General features: G+C 35.4%; 1 long non-coding RNA gene across 1 annotated transcript in view; it reads right to left on the bottom strand.

Moving 5' to 3' along the window:
* Positions 1-2343: 2343 nt before the first annotated feature.
* Positions 2344-6000, bottom strand: part of LOC128100507 (uncharacterized) — a 50020-nt gene continuing 46363 nt past the window's right edge. Inside the window, exons 5-6 of the long non-coding RNA XR_008214818.1 lie at positions 5813-5953; positions 2344-4135 (exon numbers count right to left, since the gene is read on the bottom strand). This is a non-coding gene — a long non-coding RNA (uncharacterized LOC128100507). The remainder of the gene's footprint in view (positions 4136-5812; positions 5954-6000) is intronic.

Here is a 6000-nt window from a genome sequence, read left to right as displayed (position 1 = left end):
TAGCACTCATGAGGTAGAAGGAGGTGGATCTTTGTGAGTTTAAGGCCAGCCTGGTCTACATATGGGGTTCCAGACAGCCATAACTACATAGTGAGACCCTTTCTCATGTATTGATAGTAATTGTTATTATATCATATAATAAACATATAATTAACATATTATTTCTTCAGAGAAAAGATGCATGAAAGGTAAGAACTTTGAATCTGCATAAAATAGTTTTAGAGAAGAAATAGATAAACTAACAGTTTATTTTTTATTATGACTTAATAGATAACAGTTAGTTAAAAACAATAATGACTATTATATACTAGGTAACTGGAACTACGTATATTGAAGTGAATGATAAGCTTACTGTTATGGACAGAGGAGAGCATATGTTTTTACTTTTTAATGATCTAGATCATGAGGCAGTCTACAAATACAAAAGAATCTTCTGGATTTTTCAAATAACATCTAAAAAGAAAATCTATAATTAATACTATACTTATAAGTGAGAATTAGGTGTCTTCTAATATGGGGAGCAAACCATAGATTTTCTATCTTACCATTCCTTATTTAGTTGAAGAACTCTTTTTTGCTAAGAAATAAGTCATGAGACAATCTTTTTATGTAGGCCACCCTTGCTATGTAGTTCAAGCTTGTCTTTAACTCATGACCCTGAGTGGCAAGGTTATATGTATGTACCAACATAAGGCAGAAAACCCAGATACAGGAACTGAAGCAGAGACCATTGAGGAATATTACTTACTGTACTGCTCTCCATGGCTTGCCTAGCCTGCTTTCTAACACATCCTAGGACTACATTACCAGGTGTGGCACCATGCACTGTGGCCTGGCATCTCCTTCTCACATCAATCATCAATCAAGAAACTGCCTCACAGGCCAGTCTTGTGGAGGCATCTTTCCAATTGAGATTCCCTCTTCCCAAATGACTGATGTGTGTCAAGTTGCCAAAACATTGGCTAATACAACAAGAATAAGAAAGCGATACTAAAGTATAAATCTTACAAAATATGTACAGAATCAGTATATTGAAAAATCACCAAAAATGACATAAAAAAGAAAAATGTTAATAAAGAATTATTTCCTTCTTATACTAGAAGACTCATTACTGAGTTCTTTTCACTTGATCTATAGATTTAACACATAATCAAAATCATAAAAAACTATGTTATAGTTACCAGTAAACTGATTCTAAAGTTCATATAAAAAGAAAAAAATCAATAATTGACAACATAGCCCTGCAGAGAAGGAATAAAGTTGAAGAACTCACACTGTCTCATTTTATTTACAAACATAAAAGTGCAATAATCATAATGGCAATACCAAAAATGAATGATATCAACTTGTAGATCTTTGAAACAAAGTAAAGGCCTTGAATATATGCAGAAATAAAGTTAATTTTTTTAAAAAGGACCAAAGTAATTCAGTGGAGAAAATATAAGCTTCCAACAATTTTATTAGAATAATTGGACATCAGTGTACAAAAAAATTAACCTAAATAGGAACAAAAGAAAGACAGAGCACCCCCAAATAATCCTGATTAAAGAAATTTAAAAACACAAACTTACAACTTCCTATCTTACCACAAAATTACAATAATCAAGAAGAAGGATAGACAGAGATTAATCAGTAGACCAGAGGTTAAAAAGATAAACCAATTGTTTATGGTTATTTGACTTTCAGCAAGGGTGTCAAGACCATTTCACAGAGAAAATGGTTTGTTAAGCAATTAATTATGGAACAATTTTATGCAAACAATAAATATGGGAGTGCTATACAGCTATATAATACTAATACAAAAAGTAATATAGTTTAATGCTATAAAGATTTAAAATTATAAAAGTAGTAGAAGAAAATATAGATTTAACTTTATTGAATATGGAAATAATTTCTTTGATATAGAGTCCAAAGCACAAAATAAAAAAGAAAATTTTTATTTTGTTAAAATTTAAAACTCTTATATTCAAAAACCAGTGTCAAGAACATGAAATAATAATACAAAATGAAAGACTTTACAAATTACATAGTTGAAAAAGGTCTCTCTTTAGAATTTAGTAATACAACTCAATAATAGACAACTCAAATAGAAATCTGAGTAGACACTTCCCCAAAGAAGACACACACATGTTCATTAAGAACATGGAAAGAGCCGGGCGGTGGTGGCGCACGCCTTTAATCCCAGCACTCGGGAGGCAGAGCCAGGTGGATCTCTGTGAGTTCGAGGCCAGCCTGGGCTACCAAGTGAGTTCCAGGAAAGGCGCAAAGCTACACAGAGAAACCCTGTCTCGAAAAACCAAAAAAAAAAAAAAAAAAAAAAAAAAAAAGAACATGGAAAGAGACTAAGCCATTGCCATACCAGAAATACAAAGTAAAAGCAAAATATGATACTATTTCAAGCTCAGCCTGATGGGTAGTGTTCCCAGGGGCCTCCCGAACAATAGAAGAGACTGTCATTTTTCTAAATGACATGCCAGAACTTACTGTGGAAAACATCATATACTTTGGTTATAGGACAAAAAGAAAACAGGTGGCAGTGAGCTGTGACCTTCCTTTCTAATGGTTAGCTTTCAGAGTGTTAGAGTATGTCATGCAGGCTCCTGGGAAAGGAGAGTCATCAACAATGTTACAGAGCTGCCAAACCTGAGGGCAAAAATAACAATCTTCCAGGAAAAAGGTGTACTCTGATATAATAGTGGCATGGTTGTTTGTGGGATAACCAACTGGTTTCTAATTGTATTTGAGGCCCACTCCACAAGAGAAAACTTATGTCTGCTTCAGTCAACTTGGTCAAGAGCCCTTGGCTGGGGAGGCCATAGCCCCAAAGAAGAACCTATCACTACTATTTCGCTAAATAAACATGTTGTCAAAGCGTTTTTTAAATATTGATGCTTATATCTATAGGTTAGTACTCTATTCTGCCTTCACCATAGAAATTTCTTATTGTAGCAGGAAATGGTTAATGCAGAAACCCATTGCTGGTCCAAGTGCTGACATCTATCTTGTTCCCTCCAAGGTCCAGTGAATGTCTCAGAAAGAGGGAACAGAAAAACTTACAGAGCTAAAGGATGGAGAAATGTGCAACCAAACGATGTTTTTCCGGACACAGGGTCACTGTGGCATTCATGACTTCACTGAAGTTCAGATTATCTACACAAGATGTACACACAGTTAATTATGTCAAGATTTGGTGGGGGAGGGAACCCCACACCTCTCAGAATGTCTCTTGACAGTTAATGGCTACTGAGGTATGCAGTGCCATTTTATATAGTGCAGACTCTGATGGAATGCTCATGGTCTTGTAAATAACCTCTCACCTATGCTGTGAAAACAACCCTAATTAAACCATTGGGTTACCCATAAACATGAGACAAAGTTGAAGTGGAGCTTGTTGGAAAGAAGAATTTCTGTAGGGGAAAGAAGGAGATATAAGACAGGAATGAGGAGTACAAATAACTAAAAAATATTATAAATGTATAAATTTATCAAAGAATAAGGAAAGCAAAGATATAATATTGTAATGCCTGAAAGAAAAGAAATTAATAGAGTTTGACAAAAATCAAGCATTTCTGATATGTGAAAGACATTTGTAAGACAGTAAAGATGCTCATAGAGACTATATATGTAAAGGAATGTCTAATAAAATCATCTAGAGATACTAGATAAGCACATTAAATTATTGGCACATAATTTAAGATTCAAGAAAAATAACAATGAAGTTGAAGGTGGTGGCACATGAATAAAATTCTAGCATTTGAGAGGCTGGGACAAAGGTCTCCTGGCTTTGGGAACAGCCTGTCTACAGAGGGAGTCAATGGCTCATAACAACAAAAACAAAAAAGCAAACAAAAACAATGAGATTACCATTATAACTCACATGGGATTACTGCAAAACCACTGTGAACAAGCTGGCAGAGCGTCAAATACGTGTACTTAGAGATAAGGAGATGATTTGTTTAGTAAAGGGCTTGTTATAAAAGTTCAAGAGTCTGGGTTCAGATCTTTAACACCATCAGTGTCTCAGTGTGCATCTGTAATCTCAGACCTGCGAAGGCAAAGAAGAAGGATCTCTGGGCACAGCTAACTGGGTAGCCAGTCTAACTGAATCAATGAGTTCCAGGTTCTGTGAGAGGCCCTGTATCAAAAAGTAAGATGAAAAGCAATTGAGATAGGAAATGTCAACAAGCACACAAAGAGTAGAAAAGAGGGAGAAAGAGAGAGAGAAACCTTGTTCATGCCTAGTAGGGATAAAATTTGGAAGGTGCATGAGTAGTTTGTAATTAGACAATGCTATAATTATAGATATCTATCCATCTGATTTAAAAGCCTATGTTCAAATAAAACCAACTTCTGGAATAAGGTGCCACTATGCATGTTATACATTATTCTCCTGAATGGAGGCAGCTAATATGTCTATTTTTCAGTAGGTGAATGCATAAACAAACAATGGCATCCCTACACTGGAATATTATTCAGTGACAAAAGAAAATGTAACTATCAATCTAAGCAAAGGCATGAACTTATCTCAAATGCAAATTGCTCATTGAAAGAAGACCATTTTAAGCATGTATTTTGTGATTCAAATTAGGTAGCATACTAGAAAAAGAAAATTACAGTAATGGAAAAATAATCAGTGTTTACTAGACTTGAATTGAGATATGGGCAGGAGAAACAATTATTTTTTAAGACAAGGTCTCACGAAGTAGCTCAGGCAATCCTTAAACTCATGATCTTCTTGCCTCAGTCTCCTGAGTACTAGGATTACAGGACTGCACCAACATTTCTGACTAGGCACAGAAATTTGTTTAGGTTAGTGAATCTATTCTTTGTTATAAAGCAGTGAGGAGGACTGATAATTTTCGTTAAACCTCAAAAGACTTTAGAGAACAAAGTGAAGCTTAGGGTATGCAAATTTAATTCAAAGCACTAAGGAGGTTTAAGGATTCCCAGGGTGGAATGCAAAATGTAACAACACGTTCCAACTTTATAACAAACATGAAACAACTTCACTGAAGGGATTGTTGGAGAGGTAGATGCTTACCTAAGTACTTTTGAAAATTAGTAGAGTCTGTAAGACTAAAGGCAAATGGAACTGCACATAAGCTCTGCACTCTGGTAAATGAAATTATTTTCCACGAGGGTACAGCTTAAGAGTGCTAATATTACTGCACATGTTCTCAAGTGGACAATTAGGTAGATTGATGATAGAGAATGGGAGCTAGGTCTCTCTGTCGCAGTACAGAGTTTCTAACCAACAAGGGAGGGTAGGTAATTCGTGCTAATGGACTGGATCTGGAGACATCAATATGAACTCATATTTAGCTTAATGAAGATGTGGATGGCTACATATAAAAATATTTATAGGTGTGTGTATATGCATGGCATCTTATATAGATGTGCATTTCCTCTCTGTTAGTGAAGAGGACCTAGAAGCAGTAATATTCCAATATCTATAAGCATATCTGCAGCTAGGTCTTGGTTTCTCTTGTAATTTTATTTCAAAAGGAACTAGAGATTCTTGGATAAAGCACTGCTTCAAGGTCTGGGGTACAGTGATCCTGGAAACCTAACGGCAGGGAAATATGGAATTATGCCAACCAATAAACCAACCAGTCCAAAGTGATTAGGTTCTGCTAAAGACACAAAAGAGTAAATTGAAATATCCACTAAGGCTGGATCTGAAACAGTATAAGAAACAAGGTAAGTATTAAGTAAAACTTGAAGTGGAATGCAATCCCAAGTTCAAAATCCAGGAGTGTGTACTGTCACAATAAATGATTAAATAAATAGGTAAATATGGACACTGTTTTACCTGTCTCATGCAGAAGATTCCTAAGTAATCCACGTAGTTGCTGGCTTCCAAACAGTGAAATACAGTTCTCTTTCCTTTTCTCTGGGCTGCACAGTGACTGCCATCTCCTTCCTTATCTCTGGTTGCATATGGTGACTTGTACTCAAGAGTGGATTAAGAAAAGGGAGAAAAAACAAAACAAAACAAAA

Source organism: Peromyscus californicus, unplaced genomic scaffold (assembly GCF_007827085.1).
Source record: "Peromyscus californicus insignis strain IS unplaced genomic scaffold, ASM782708v3 Scaffold_7__1_contigs__length_154581171, whole genome shotgun sequence".
In the NCBI taxonomy this organism is placed as follows: Eukaryota; Metazoa; Chordata; class Mammalia; order Rodentia; family Cricetidae; genus Peromyscus; species Peromyscus californicus.
This window is presented reverse-complemented; position numbering and strand designations above follow the sequence as displayed.